The sequence below is a fragment of the Papaver somniferum genome, chromosome 4, assembly GCF_003573695.1.
Source record: "Papaver somniferum cultivar HN1 chromosome 4, ASM357369v1, whole genome shotgun sequence".
Classification (NCBI taxonomy): domain Eukaryota; kingdom Viridiplantae; phylum Streptophyta; class Magnoliopsida; order Ranunculales; family Papaveraceae; genus Papaver; species Papaver somniferum.
The window spans coordinates 132055054-132072320 of record NC_039361.1 but is presented as its reverse complement, the minus strand read 5'-3'; positions in this window follow the sequence as shown (position 1 = coordinate 132072320).

The following is a 17267-nucleotide window of genomic DNA, read 5'->3' as shown; positions in this document are numbered from 1 at the left end:
ATTACGAATCAAACCGATTTCGTTTCAATTTGTTCATGAATATTTCTATGAGATAGTGAACAATTGAACAACTCTGTTTGAAGCACAATTAGATTCATTTGATTATATATCATGAATGACCGATCATCATATTTGATCTAGAAGTGTTAGATGAATACGACTAAGTCAAAAATGTTCATATGGCTAACTTCGTTTAACTATTATTGAGCCAACCAAATTTACACGTTTAGGTATGGATACCCATATCTAAATATAAGTATATTTCATTTGTGTGTAACAATCTAAGACCATCTAACGGTGGAGATTGATTGCTTAGTTTCTAAGTAGGCTTAGCTTGAATCTTAAATCAGGAGTTCATCTAACGGTGAATATTGAATGCTTTGTTACTAAGCTATCTTAGCTTTGATTGTAAGCAACCGAGATTTGAAAGACTATATAAGGGAGAACTCTAGAAACTGGAAAACCTAATCTCGGCACTTCCTTGTGACCTAGTTGAAGCCAGATCCAACTATTTTCTATGTAGTTGCGCATTCTGATCTTACTTGTTCTATGGTGTTGAGTTTTATCTTCTCTAAAATTTACTCGAGATTTATCTCCGATAGTTAAGATATAAAAAGTAATCACAACAGTTCTTCGTCTCAGACTCTTGTGATCCGCAATAACTTCTTCTGTTAATCAGTTAGGTTATTGTGAGGTGACTAATATTTCTAGGTAATTTCATTCTTGTATGCAACTTTATAGATGCAAGGATAATATTTGCGGGATGCTCGAGTTCATTGTATGTTATCATCTGATCTTGTGTTTGAAATAATTTTTTTTTCTTTATTTGTGAATGTTGAGTCATATCTTGACTCCTAGTATAATGCAACTGGTTTATTTTGTTTCATGTGCTCTAATTTGAAGCGAATCCTCTAAATTATTGAGCTATAAAAAGATGATAACTGAAAACAAAGTATATCTCCTTATTTTGGATCTCTTCTGATCCATTAACTTTCTATAACCGGTCCACGAACGCCCGTGTCTTCTTCTTCTTCTTTAAGAGTTTTTGGGGTTTCCATAATAAGGGTTTCCTTATCTTGTTCAAAAACATATATATATATGTATATTTTTTTCTCCATCCCTATTTTTTCTTTTAAATATGGAGAACTCTTCAAGATCTCAGGAAGTAGTAAATCTTGATATGGAAGAAGACATCAAAGGATGCAGTTCGGTTCAAGAACTTGTCTTGAAGAAGATGATTGCAAGGAAAGAGTACAACTCGTGGATTGCTGAATCAGTCAAGGATTTAATTCATTTTTTCAAAATGATTCTAAGGTCGAATTTGCAAACCTACAACTACAAATAAATCATCTCATTGATGGTCAGACCAAAATCCTTGAAAATCAAAAGGTACTGATACGGAACCAGAAAAAGCTCATCTCTGATTGCATCAAGGCCAGGCAACTTGCTCTCATTATTGACCGAAAGCTGAATGTTCTAACTCATGAACATGGAGTTTCTACGGTCAAAAGGATCAAGGATATCGACACTACCTTTTATGATGGAGTCGTGGAGAGGTATGAAGTTATTAAAGAAGTCTGAACTTCTTATTTTGTCTAGGAAACTTCTTATGAGAATTTATTCTTGTGTTTAAGAATGATAACTAGGGTTTGGAATAGCAAATATTGTGATTACACATAGCTATTGCCTACGATTTTCATCTTGCAATGCTTTTAGATTTATTTATTTAAATTCTAAGTTATTCGGAAGATGATTTTGCAGTATTAATCTTTATTGGTTTTATATATTGCAAAAATATTTTATGGGATATGTGTATTTACGTCCGTGAACTATGATTATCTCATATATGTCAAAAGTTAAGTCTATTATGCAAATATTGATAAAAGATAGAATGAACTTTTGAATATTCCGCAGTATTGATCTTTCCCTGATCCACTTTTATCTGAAAGTACTGTATGGCTCCGTAAGTTTTCTTATGTTGATCATTTCCGATTAAATTAATCTATAAGGTTTTCTTGTGATTAGTTTATTCGAGATTTCTGGATGCAAATTCATGTTTCATGTAATTTGTTAATATCCGAGTTTTCTGGATGCAAATTCATGTTTCATGTAATTTGTTAATATCCAAAGAAATCCTTCTTTTCTTGTAAAAGTAAGGCCGCTCTTGTTGTTCTTTAGGGAATGACATATTATGGGGGAGAATTCTTAATTGAACTTGTGCTTAATTGCCAAATATTTGTGGGGGGTGCGGCTGTGAAATATTGTATGAGTTATCTTGTATCTTTATAAACTCCTTGATGAATACACTAATTAAGTTTCTACTATGTGAAATCATTGAAACAAATTTGATATGTTCTCTTTTAGTCATGAATTATCTGAAAATGCGGGGGTCTAACAACTACACCCTACAATTCCTTTGGCAATCTGAGAGGACTTACTCCAATACACTTTCTAGAGAATCAACTAGACAGTTAGACTCAATCTAGAATAAAGTATATCAAAGAGTTTAATATCTCTAATCTTAGTTCAATACGCACAAATCTGCGAGCCCGATTGAATATAAGGGGAATTACTTGAACGGTACCAAAGACCAATGTTTAAGTGTCAATAAATATAAATCAACAACCAAAGGTTGGATATTCTAATTGATTGATCTTAACGCACAACCTGTGATATTTCAATTATATAACAAAATATAACGCGGAAAATAAATAACACAGACACCGGAATTTTGTTAACGAGGAAACCGCAAATGCAGAAAAACCCCAGAACCTAGTCCAGATTGAACACCACACTGTATTAAGCCGCTACAGACACTAGCCTACTATCAATTAAGTTCGGACTGGAAAATAGTTGAACCATAATCAATCTCACACTGATTCAAGGTACAGTTGCGCTCCTTACGTCTCTGATCCCAGCAAGATACTACGCACTTGATTCCCTTAGTTGATCTCACCCACAACTAAGAGTTTCTACCACCCGAATTCGAAGACTTCATAAACAAATCTGTCTCACACAGAAAAGTATATAGGATTGAATAAATATGTCTCCCACAGAAATACCCAAGAGTTTTTGTTCTTTTGAGAAATAAAGTTGAACAGGAACCAATTGATAAACCGTACTTATATTCCCGAAGAATGGCCTAATATTATCAATCACCTCACAATAAACTTAATCGACTAGCGAAACAAGTTATTGTGGAATCACAAACGATGAGACGAATGTGTTTGTGATTACTTTTTTATCTTTCCTATCGGAGATATAAATCCCGATCCAATTTTACAATTGCACTCAATCACGATAGAAACAACAAGATCAGATCACACAACTACAAAGAGAATATTTGGGTCTGGCTTCACAATCCCAATGAAGTCTTCAAGTCGTTAACCTACAGGGTCTCGAGAAGAAACCTAAGGTTAAAGGAGAATCGACTCTAGTTATGCAACTAGTAACACACATGAGGTGTGGGGATTAGGTTTCCCAGTTTCTAGAGTTCTCCTTTATATAGTTTTCAAATCAGGGTTTGCAATCCAAGTTACCTTGGTACAAAGCATTCAATAATCACCGTTAGATGAAAAACCTGATTCAACCAAGCTAATATCTTTCAACCGTTAGATCGAACTTAGCTTGTTACACACAAATGAAATGTACCCTCATTTAGGTTTAAGTAACCATACCTAAACGTGTACACCATGTTGGTTCACAAATAGTTAACCGAGGTTAGCCATATGATTACTCTCATATCAACCTTATTCATCTTAACCATAACTAGTTCCAATGACTCAAATGAAACTAGTTAAAGAGTTGTTCAATTGCTATATTATCATGGATTTATACAAGAACACAATTGAAGCAAAATCGGTTTGATTCACTCAAATCAATACATGAACATTATATCCACGGTTTGCAAAGATTGCATTCCTTATTGATAAATGTTTTAGTTCATGAACTAACCAATTTGATAAAGTAACCAGCTTAACTATGCGTACGGGTACGCGTACTTAAGCAACTGGATTTGAGTTGGTTTAGTTTCCAAACTCAGCAGAAATTTTCGGTTCGAAAACTTCCGCCAGTATGCGTACGGGTACGCATACTTAATGTGACTAGTTAAGATCTTGTTAATTCCCAAAATCAGCAGAATTGTTCGGTTGGAAAACTTCCGCCAGTATGCGTACATGTCCGCATAATACTTCACCAATTTCGTATACACACATATGCATACTCTTGGTTCCTGGTTTATGGATTTATACATTTTTTTGCGAACACACTATATATGCTTATATCCAAAGATTGTTACATAATCTCAACTCTTCATTTCAATCATTAAAACATTCTTCTATAATGATAATAGCCGTTTTCACACACTATTAGCATCAAAGCAATTTTCAAGATATTGAAATAATCAATATCGAAACATTCCAAGTCTTACACCAAATGATTGTATCACACAAACCATGTAAGATGTTACTCGGTAATTTTCTCATGATATAAGATGAACTCGGTCGAAGCAAAAGCTTACCAACACATATTTCGAGAAATATGTAAGCGAGATATACTCAGCTCGAAATCTCAAATGTGTATAGAGAAAACTATATTGTAACACGACTTATGTCTCAATATAGAATATAGAGTATAAATATACTTTCCAAGTGATAGATGAGTTTAAGTCTCCACATACCTTTTGTCGATGAAGTTCCACAAGATCTCCTTAGTAGTTCTTCGTCTTCAAGTGATAAGCGTCGTGAAGTCTAAGCTTAACTACACAAACTATGTCCTCGTCCGAGATTTCTATAAATAGGCTAGAAATCAAGACTTATAGTTTTGATCACTAACATTGACAAACATGCTTGAGATAGCAACGCATGCAAGTTCGACCGAGAAGTGCTCTAACATTATCTCTTTGAGAATTTCATTATGATCCCGTAACTTTCGTACCTTTGCCGATTTATATTAACAAAAAGGGGGAGAATTATTTGGTAGTTCACACTACATACACATGGTTTACGGATCATTATGTAAGGGGGAGTGGTTTTCATTCTGAGATGGAATTATTGACTAAGGGGGAGTAATACATATTACCGTAGTATTATTATCAAAGTTATGATACAATTGGACTTTGATGCTGTGTAATAATACTATGACATTGTATAACAATTATGGAGAATAGATGGTTTTCATATGTTTTCTTATTATTATGGCTACATATATTCAACAACAATGATACTGAGTTGAACACGTTCAGAATCACTGGAGTACTTGGAGTGGCGAAGAATTCAAGGAATGTTTAAGAGCCAAGGGAATCAAGCATGATGGATGAGAAGCTACAAAGTTTATTTATTTTGTAATCCATATGTATTAATAGTTTTGTCACTAAAATTGACAAAAGGAGAGATTGTTAGATCATTGCTCGGTCGAACTCGCAAGCGTTGCTATCTCAAGCTTGTTTGTCAAGTTTAGTTGATCAAAACTATAAGTTTTTATTTATAGTCTACTTATAGCTATGTCTCGGATTACGATAGAAGATGTAGTTGAGCTTTAGAATTCATGGCGTTCATCGATTGAAGACGAAGATCTACTTAGGTGAGCTTGGAGGAACTTCATCAACAAAAGGTATGTGGAGACTAAAATTTATCTATCACACAGAAGTCTATTATGTTGTATATCTTAATGAAACTAAGTCATATAGCTATATAGACTTTTATATTATACACATTTGATATTTCGAGACGAGTTTATCTCGCTTATCTATTTTCCGAAATACGTGTTGGAAGTTTTTGCTTTATCTACGTTCATCATATTCATGATGAGTTTAGTGGGAAACAATTTATTTGTTGAAAACTAAATAATAAGTCAAAAGATGATCATGTGAAAATTGTCTTGAAACAACTTACATGATTTGTGTGAGACAATCATTTGATGTCGACTCGGAAAGTTTCGTATTGATCATTCGATCACTTGAAAATTACTTATAAGATAATAGTTGTGTGAGACAGCTATTGTCGTCTTCTAAGTATGGTTCAATAATTGAAATGGGAGTTTAGGACAAAAACCTTTGTTTGAATACAATGCAGTATGCGTACCTAGTATGCAAATTGTTTTGGTATGATTCAGGTCTGGGAACCTTGTTTGCATACCTAGTATGCGAACGGTTTTAACTGTTAAAGTTCGGGAACCTTTTTTGCGTACCAGTATGCGAACGGTTCTACCTGAGTTAGGTCCGGGACTGCTATTTGCATACTCGTTTGCAAACGGCTGGACAAGACCAAAGTCCGGAAACTATAGTTTGCGTACCTGTTTGCAAACTTAGTGGTTTAAGTTATACAATCGGTTAAGTATGTTTTTCATACTTATGAACAAATACATTTATGAATTAAGGAATGCAATCTTTGCAAACCGTGGATTAATATTCATGAATTGATTCTTACGAATCAATCCGATTTTGATTCAATTGGTTCATATATATTCGTATGAGATAGTGAACAATTGAACAACTGTACGTGGAACACAATTAGATTCATTTGATTATCTTTCATGATTGATTGATCATCACAGTTGCTCTAGAAGTGTTAGATGAATGTGGTTAAGACAAAAGTATCCATATGGCTAACTTCGGTTAACTGTTATTGAGCCAACTGAATATACACGTTTAGGTACGGTTACCCATATATAAATGAAGGTATATTTCATTTGTGTGAAAATCTAAGACCATCTATGGGTGGAGAGATATTGCATTAGTTTTAAGCAGACTTAGCTTGAATCTTAAATCAGGTTTTCATCTAACGGTGAATATTGAATGCTTTGTTACTAAGCTATCTTAGATTTGATTGAAAGCAAACCCTGATTTGAAAGACTATATAAGGGAGAACTCTAGCAACTGGAAAACCTAATCCCGACACTTTCCTGTGTCCTAGTTGCAACTAGAGTCGATTCTCTTTTAACCTAGGTTTTTCCAAAACCATTATAGGTTAACGTCTTGAAGACTTCATTTTGGATTCGTGAAGCCAGACTCAACTATTTTCTATGTAGTTGCGTGTTCTGATCTTACTTGTTATATCGTATTGAGTACTATCTTCTCTAAGATTTTCTTGAGATTTATCTCCGATAGGTAAGATATAAAAAGTAATCACAAAGCTCTTTGTCTCATTCTTTGTGATTCCGTAATAACTTCTTCTACTACAATATAGTTAAGTTATTGTGAGGTGATTGATATTTCTAGGCTGCTCTTCGGGAGTATAAGACCGGATTATCAATTGGTTCTTGTTCACCTTGATTTATCAAAAGATGGAACAAAAACTTCATAGGTAATTCTGTGGGAGACAGATTTATATATCAGAATAGACTTATCCGCGGGAGACAAATTTGTTTATAAGTCTTCGACTTTGGGTCGTAGCAACTCTTAGTTGTGGGTGAGTTCATCTAAGGGAATCAAGTGCGCAAAACCCGGCGTGGTTCTAGAGGCGTAAGGAACACGACTGTACCTTAATCGATGTGAGACTTGGTTAGGGATCAACTGCATTCCATTACGAAGTTAACTTGTTGTAGGCTAGTGTCTGTAGCGGCTTAATATAGTGTGGTGTTCAAATATGGACTACGTCCCGAGGTTTTTCTGCATCTGCGGTTTACTTGTTAACAAAACTTCTGGTATGTGTGTTACTTCTTTTCCGCATTGTATTTGTTTATATAATTGAAATATCACAGGTTGTGCGTAATTCAATCAATTGGTAAATCCGACCTTGATTGTTGGATAGTAATTGATTGGCACCAGGGCATCAGTTTTTGGTACCATCCAAGTTATTTCTCATATCAATCGGGCTCACAGATTTCTATTTGTTCGATTGCAGATTGTATTGAGAAATTGAGATATAACTCTTTGATATCTTTCTTGATTGAGCTCGCTTTATAAACTGGTGCTCTCATAATTATATTGGAATTAGTCCATACAGATTGCCAAACGAATTATTGGATGTGGTTGTTATATCCCGCTTTTTCAACCATTGGATCCACCACATGTATTGTTTGTAGATTTGCAATATAGTTTGGATGTATTAATTTAATTCAAACTAGGAAATTTAAACTTGCTATGTTAGTTATAAATATGCTTGGAATAGTTAGGATTCCTCCTTGGATTAAGTCATGTAACTATGATGTTATTAAGTGGCTTGCATGTGTCCGTCCAAAAATTCGTGACTGTTGGAAACCCCTAAGACCCAGTAGTCTTGTAATTGATCGGGAGAAAAATATAATGTTTGAGCCTTACCTTCTTATTTCCAGGAGAAAAAATAATATTACCTCTATAACATCATGTCGATTGGAACTCACTTTAAAAGAACTTTTGATGAATGAGTTATGTGTGTTATAATCTGAGCGAAAGAGAAAAAGATCGTTATGCACGAAAAGCATGGTACATGAGGAGGTATGACTAGTGAATCCTACAACTTCGTCCTCATTACCATTAGGCGTGACAGATTACTCATTATTTTTAAATATTATTTTTAAAACAAAACAAACCAAAAGAGTGGAATTGGTTGTCTACTAGTGTTAGCCGATGTCAAAATTAGGCTTACACATTGTTCTTGACATTTAGGCACAATAAGATTAAATATATGTAATGTTATCGAGCAATTTGTAGACAACCATCAAGTGGTCGGACGGTTCTCATGCTCCTTTCCATAATGAAAAATAAAAGTTCGAATCTTGTAATTTTCAAATAAACTCTCATTTTGAAGCAGTTTAGATGTAGTTCAGGGAACACCGTTCTATCTATCAAATAAATCAAACAATTTGTAAATAAAATACTTAAGCAACTCCTATAATATACTTAGGGCTGCACATGGGCGGGTATGGGCGGGTATAAGATGAAACCAATCTCGCACTCACAGACTGCGGGTTTTATTTTCAAAACCAACCCCGTACCTACAAACAATGGGCGGGTTTTGTTACCCGCCCGTTGCGGGTTGGGCGGGTATGGTTTAAACCCGCTTAGACCCGCTTTATAATTCAATACTCATTCACACACACATATGTTTTACTTAAGTTCACATATGAAGATTAAGTGTTGAATCTGTTGATTTTTCGATTGTTGTCGATTTCTGGTGAAGATTCGATGTTGTTGTTGTCGATTTCTGGTGAAGATTTCTGGTAATTGTCGTTCGTAGGTGAAGAAGAAGAGAACTGAGGAGGAAGAAGAGAAGAGGCCGAACAGAGACAAGAGTGTAGAAAGTGAATGAGGGTTATCAGTTATCCTATCCATTAGTATTAGGATTTTATAATGGACGGCTAGAATTAGTTTTATCTAATGGTATATAATCTACGGGTTTTTTGGACGGGTATGGACGGGTAATAGCTTAAACCAACCTCGCACCCACAGACAACGGGTTTTCTTTTTTCATAACCAACCCCGCACCCATAACGGACGGATATAGACTAAAACCCACGGATTTAACAGATACGGACGGATTTGGGTTCGGTGGGCGGGTCTTGTGCAGCCCTAAATATACTCATAGTCTCATATATGGAAATTAAAATGAGATGGGAAAAGCCTCGGTTCGAACACCCATTATTATAATCATAGTCTCATAGATGGAATTAAAATCTAACTGATTGTTCGAAAATGTTGTATTGGCATCTAAAGTCCGAAAACGATGTATTTTAAGTTCCTAGTCAAAATTTAATGAGCTACTTCATGACGTTGTTTAATGATATGGCTTTGTTTTTATGATCAAAGGGAGGGTTGATGACTCATGCATCTTAGCAATCATACCTAACATTTTCTTTATTTGTTCGTCACGAAGATGAAGTCCTTAATTTATTCTCTATCAAAGAATAGACCCCAAAACCGATCAAAAAAAAAATAGACCCCAAAAAGAAGAATGTGGATAGATTCTAGAGAAAAAGCTTTTGTCACATTTTGTCTTGCTTTATATAATGTACTACTGTAGGCTACCGACTACCGTAGCCATGTAAGTCGGCTAGTTTGTGTACATAAGTTCCCAATGGGCTTTTTTTTTTGTTTTTTTTTTATCTTCTTTATGGAAAGGATACGACAAATGATTTGGGCTGCGAATGTATTCACGATGCAAATTCTTCGGTGATCTAGCAAGACTGTATAGTGTAAATCTACAGGCGGATTATTTTGCGATAGTCTTTAGATATATATTTTATCCAACATTTTACCAATAATTACTTTACCCTTTCAATAAAACCGGAAAGTAATATCAACATTTATTTCTCTCTTTTTCGGTTATAATTCTCCCTTCAGCAACTACAAAAACCTAAAAATTTCAATGATAGACGGATGAAGTCTCCACAAACCACCACATTCATCTTAATTGTACAACACAACCATTCAACTACTATGGCACCACCACCGCCTTCATCTTAACTGAACTCATCAAGTCACCACAAAGTTCTTCATAGATTCCAACTCATATATCAAAAACTCCCCCATGTCCAAATTTTAAAGACAATGGTGATTATTGTTTTTGGTTGATTAAGAAGTGTTTGGAGTTGAAGGCTCGATAATTGCAAGGTAAAATCTATATAAGATGCAAAACAACCAGCAAACTGGTTGATCCGTCACTCGCACGTCTCCAAGGTGTTCGCAAAAAAGTCCCAAAAGAAGCAGCATTGACATTTGGGGGATTAGACCAAATTTAGGTTATGAAAATGCGGGGGTATCAAGTACACCACCAACTTTTTCGTTCAGCAACCTGTATGGACAAAACCTAATACAATAGCAAGTAGACCAACTGAATGATCTCTGACAATGTATATAGAGTTTATATCTCTACGTCTTTTCAATCAGTATGTATATAGACAAAGAGACCGTGAACCTGATTTTAAAAGAAGGGTATTTGGACGATCTCCAAAATCAATATCCAAGATCAATCTAGTCGTATACAAATAATCCAATCGGAATGCTGCCAAGTAATTAAACTTGTTATCTATCTTTCAAGATACGAATTCTACAAGAAACGAGTCTCGTAATCGATCACAATTAGATGGGAGCATCTACTAAGATTGAATAGTACAACTTGCGTAAATCTAATTACAAAGATAAACAATATAATGTGGAAAAGGAAAAACACAAGACACCAGAAGTTTTGTTAAAAAAGAAACCGCAACTACAGAAAAACCTCGGGACCTCGTCCGGATTTGAACACCAAACTGTATTAAGCCGCTCCAGACACTAGCCTACTATCATACTTCGGAATGGAATGTAGCTGAGACCGAATCCACCCTCCAAGCTGCTAAATTACACTCGCGCTCCTTACGTCTCTTGAACCTCGCAAGGTTCTACGCAATTGATTCCTTCATGGTGGGTTTGGCTGTAGAATTTTAAAAGTGGAATTCAGGGGTTCAGGGGATTTGGTAGAATTATGATTCCCTTAGTAAATTTTGTTGCCCAAATTTCTTGGATTCACGTTTCTCTTGGGATTTATAATTTGAATACCCCCCCCCCCCCCCCCCCCTCCAAGATTTGCTAGAAAACCTATAAGGGATTTATAGACCTTTTTTTTTAACCTTAAAAGTCATATTTTCTTCCTCTAAAAAGTTTCCAAACAACACATGGAATTTAAAATAAGGAAATACTAAGAATTGTATGAATTTTCATTTAGATACCAAACACACGAGGAATTTCCATAATTCTCGGTATTTGTAATTCCGTGGAATTATATATCCTTCGGAATCAGGAACTCTACAACCAAACACACCATTAGATGACATCCTTTATAGCCTAAGAGTTGCTTCAGCCGAAGTGAAGACTTTTGACACCAATCTGAGAGTATCATACAACTACTAATTCATATATTGTTTTGTTTTATTTTGTGTAGCTTTTTATTTTTATTTTATTTGTATATTTGGAGTCTGGTGACACGAATTCCTTTTTGGCATTCTAGAATCTATCCCATAAGTTCCATAAAGAGGGTTCATCCATTGAAACACTTGGAGCATATATGCGTAGAAGTTCACATTATGAAGATCCATGCTTGCAGAATATGTAAATAATGATTGGAATTATTCCCAAGGTTATGATAATTACCGACCTTGTGAAGGTTATGATGGTTACGAATCTTACTCTGATTATGAGCCACAATGTGTTGATTCTAATAATTATTAACACATTTCTCCATCACGGTATGAAAGAGATGAACAATCTTACTGTGACCCATCTACATCACAACCATCTCTGCTAGAAAGCCTCAATATTGACATTGTTGAACATACCAAAGCTAGTGAGTTATTTTTTGTCGAGCTGAGTAAAACCCATGCTTATATTGCTCAACTTGCTGAACAAACTGATTCATTGATTGCTCAACTAACGCAGTCGGTAAAAGATTGTGGCCTTACCGAGGATACAAGTTCTAATTTTTTTTATACTCTTGACATTTATGATGAAACTGCTTTTAAATAATGAATCAATGTGTAAGGAGAATGATGATGGACTTGAAAGTTGTGATTATAGCAATAAAGATATTGACATCCAACTGAAGGTAGTGTATTTAGTCCAACTTCCAATCGTATTAATAATCATTTGTATATTCAAAAGGAAGAGGTTACGATTGAGGACACCATTCTTTTAAACAGTGTGACATATCAGTGTTATAAATGATGCTTATGAAGAATGTGTTAATTCAAAGAAAACTGTATTTAAGTCTAACGACTTAGAGACACTAGATTCTATAGTTACTTTTAATCATCATTATTGTGATATTCCTGTAGATTCCTTGGTTGATGATGATTTAGTATAGAGTCACAAACCTAGTGGAGAAGTTAATATATATACCTAGAATTGTTAACACAACTTTTCGAAAGATTCCTCATTTTTTATTGGACATGCATGCTTCTCCAGTATTACCACACTACTTTGCATCTCGTGACTTCTCTTTGCATGTGCATGTCTCTCAAATATTTTCAGTTCCCATCAAAAGTAGTCGAAATCGTTCCTCGATCCTACTCGGTTAGGCAGCGAGGAGCAATAAGTTCGGACTTGGAAATCGCCAAAACTCGGTCTAATACTCTGAACCTATTTATTAGAGACTTATATATTGTTGCTCATTGTTAGATTTTTGCTCGGTTGAACTCACAAGTGTTGGTATCTCAAGCTTGTTGTCAAATTTAGTTGATCAAAACTATATCTTGATTTCTAGTATATATTTAGTCAAGTCCCGGATTATGATTAGAAGTGTGTAGTAGAGTATCATACATCACTGCGTACTACTGTTTGAAGGCGAAAATAAACTGAAGACCAACCTATTACTCAAGTTTTCACCTTTCTATCTATGAGAATAAGTCGCATGACTAAGTGGACTTTAAAGTATTGCACAATAAAAATTTCGAGTCAAGTTTATCTTGTTAATTATTGTTGAAATATGAATGACTAAGCTTAAGAACATTTTTTTAAAACTTGATGAATTTGGTTAAAAACAATTTATTGTTTATGACCTAAATCATGATTCAAGTTAATCGTTTGAAATATCCTGGAACAATGATATGCGTCGTTGTTGTTATTCGGGAATGTTTCAAATCGATTATTAGAGAGATATAAAACTAAATATGGATACATGACAGTACACATACCAGTTCACGTACTGGCGTAACTGTTATAGGTACGGATCCATAGTACACGTACCGGCGTAGCTATAGTTCGGCAAAGACCTTTGGTACACATACCCAGTATGGGTACCTAAAAGTTCTGTTGACTCGTGAACTATGGAAAGTACTTATACCTAGTACGGATACAAAAGTTCCTAAAATGTTTTTGTCTTAAGGGTACAGATACCTGGTATACGTACTCTGACAAAAATAACTCATGAATTGGAAGTAAGTACACGTACTTACCCAGTCGAATATTTTCAGATGTATCGAAATTAATTCTATGAGATAATCAACATTTGAATAACTTTTTAAAAACACCTCTAGACATATTTGATCATATTATAAACCTATGGTTGTGACTCAATATTAAAGTCTAAAAGTGTTATATTTAAATGGTTAAGCTTATAGTTCGTCTGGCTAGTTTCAGCTAACCTTTCATGAACAAGTCATTATACACGGTTCAGTTAAGGTTCATCTTAACCAGACTGTGTATTTTCTAGTGTTTATCTCAAGTCAAATTTCCATCTATCGGTGAAAAAAGATTGTTTGATTCCAAAGCTACCTTAGCTTAAATAAAAAAAAACCTTCGATCTTGAAAGTCTATAAAAGGAGAACCTCAAGTAACTGGGATTTTTGAATCCCTGAAACTCTTCTTGTGTGTCCTAGTTATAAACTAGAGTCGTCCTCTCCTTTAAACCTTTTTAGGTTTAGCGACTAAAAAGACTTCACTTAGGGATTTGTGATGCCAGGTCCGACTATCTTTATCTTGATAGTTCGTGTATCCTGATCTTGCTACTGATTTTTGAGTCTGACTCCGATCAGGTAAGATAGATAGAAATCGCAAATGTCTTCGTCTCAGACTTTGTGATTCCACAAGTTAATTCCTCTATAAAAATTCTTTGTTGAAATCGAAGTAGGTTTTATTTGTGGGGTGAATAATAATCTAGACTGCTCTTCAAGAGTCGTAAGTATTGGATTTTGAGGTTTGCTAGATCTAGTCTACTGTAAACAATTTCCTATCTAAACTTGATCTCAACAATCAGAACGCAGATTACATATAGGCTTTTCTGAGGGAGGCAGATTGGTGTAAAGTCTTCACTTAGGTTGAAGAAACTCTTACACTGTAAAGGAACTCAGCTAAGGGAATCAATTCCGCAGAGTCTTGCGAGATGCAAGAGGCTTAAGGAGCGCGACTGTAACTGAATTACGGTGACGGTGGATTCGGTCTCAACTATATTCCAATCTGAAGTTTTGAAAGTATGCTAGAGTCTGTAGCGGCTTAATACAGTTTGGTGTTCAAGTCTGGACTAGGTCCCGGGGTTTTTCTGCATTTTCGGTTTCCTCGTTAACAAAATCTATGGTGTCTATGTTATTTATTTTCCGCATTATATTGTTTATTTATATAATTCAAATATCACATGTTGTACGTAAAATCAATCAAAGTAGATACGTCCATCTTCATTGTTGGATGATGCCTGATTTATTTTTGGATACTGATCTTTGGAATCGTCCAAGTACTCTCACGATATAATCAGGTTCACGGACTTGTCTCCATTTACATATTGATTGTAAGAGAAAGATATATAAACTCTTGATATAATTCCTGACTGAGATTCATTAAGTTGTAACTCTTGGGATTTTATTTAGGTTTAGTCCGTACAGGTTGCCTACGAAAAAATTGGTGGTGTATTTTGGTACCCCCTGCATTTTCAATTGGTATCAGAGCAGGAAAACACGCGAAAGACTTAATAAGTCTGTGTTTGAAGCAATCTGACTCTATGGACAGAGACAAAATCTCAGATAAAAGTACCACCAGTCTTGGAAATACTGTTGTTATGGATTATATTAAAGAGACTGATTTTTCAATCTCTCATATAGATTATTGATAAGTGTTATCCCTAATATCTTACTGATGAGTTTGACTCAGAGGTGGAATGGGAAGCAACCTGGGTTGCACGGACTCAGAACGGTGACGTGGACACGACACGACGCGGACGGACACGACCAAATACTGAAAATACTCGGACGCGGACACACATATATAAATATAATATATTATAGATGTATGTGAGTATAAATTTCATAAACAAAAAATAAATATTATGTAAATGTTACGCAAATATAAAATAATTAGTGATTGTAAGAATGTAAATATTGAATAAATATAAATGTACAACTAATACCCACAAAAGAGCTATGGTGTGATGGCTAAGGGTCAGGTGAAGGAGCTTAAGGTTTGAGGTTCGAAACTCTCTATCAGCACTTCTTTTTGTGGGAAGAAATATGCGTCCACCATATGAATTAAGCGTCCAACCTAGTGTGTCCATCTCGCAGAAACACGTGGGACGGGCGCGTCCCGCGTCCACCGTTAGTCAGACGCGGACTCGGCACCAAAACTGATGCGTCCATGCAACCCATGAAGCAACCAAAGAAAGTACTGAGATTATAAAACATGTAGGATTTCAGTCTTCTGAAGTTAATAGGCTGAAGCACAAAGTCAATAATCTTATTGTTAAGATTTATGAACGTGATTCTCAAATACGGATTCTTCTTGGAGAACAAGCCTAAATGAATTTGAAAATAATCTTGCTCGATGCTAAACGCAAAGATAATGCCTTAGAATTCGAACAATTGTTAAGTAATAATACTACTCCATGTTGCGATGGTGAATCCAAAGAATCTTCCATGAATACAACTTCTGAAAAGTGATAGGTGTCTAAAACACCTTGATATTTATCTATTTTTTATGCTTTCTCTGCTATGTAATCTTGTAAATTATGTATTTTATGTTTGATTTTGAGTTTTAGGTACTTTGGAGCAAAAGAAGAAGAAACATCGCGGCTATTGGAGGCGACTTATTTCTCATTATTTACTTTTTTTCTATCTGAAAGGCATGTCGGCTTTAGTGACGCGAGTTATGTCTGAAAAGCATGACAGCCTTAGTGATGTATAAATATTGAAGAAAAGTTGTGAATATGAGAGGTAAGAGATAGATGCTCGAGAAACTACTCAAAGGCGCCCAGAAAAGTGTTAAAGGCACCCCAGAAATGTCCCGGAGGAGTTGATAAAGTCACCCATGAGTTTTTCACTATATACAACCCAAAAGTCATCTTTGTACCCCACAAATTGCTATCGCACCCTCAACAATTGCTAAACGTAGCCCAAATTGCTAAAGGGACACCGCTGTTGGATAAGGGGAAGGTCATCTTCTCCATTTGAATTTTAAATTTTGGCGGGAAAACTGGTTGCAGATTTAGGGTTTGGAATTTGAAGGCGTTAGGAAGAGATTCGATGGCTAAAATTAATTGTGGAGGCTTGATTTAATCGAACAGGGCTGGTAATGGTCTTTGTTTTGACCAGAATTGGCTAGATAATCGGGAAAAGATGAATCAGAGCTCACGGATTTTGGCGGGAAAATTGTGTTCTTCAGGGGCAGAATTAGGTCAAGAATTTTTGGAGGTTTTGGAGGAGATTTAATCGCCATACTTTATTGGGGTGGACCTTATGGAGGTAAACGGGACTGGTATGTCCATCAGAACCGGTTAATTTGGGATAAAACGTGTAATTAGAGCAAACAGGGGAAGAAATATCCACGGGTCTCTATTAGTTCGAGGTCGGAAAGTTTGGGAGAAGTCTTCGTGGATTTTGTGATGGATATGACTTGGATT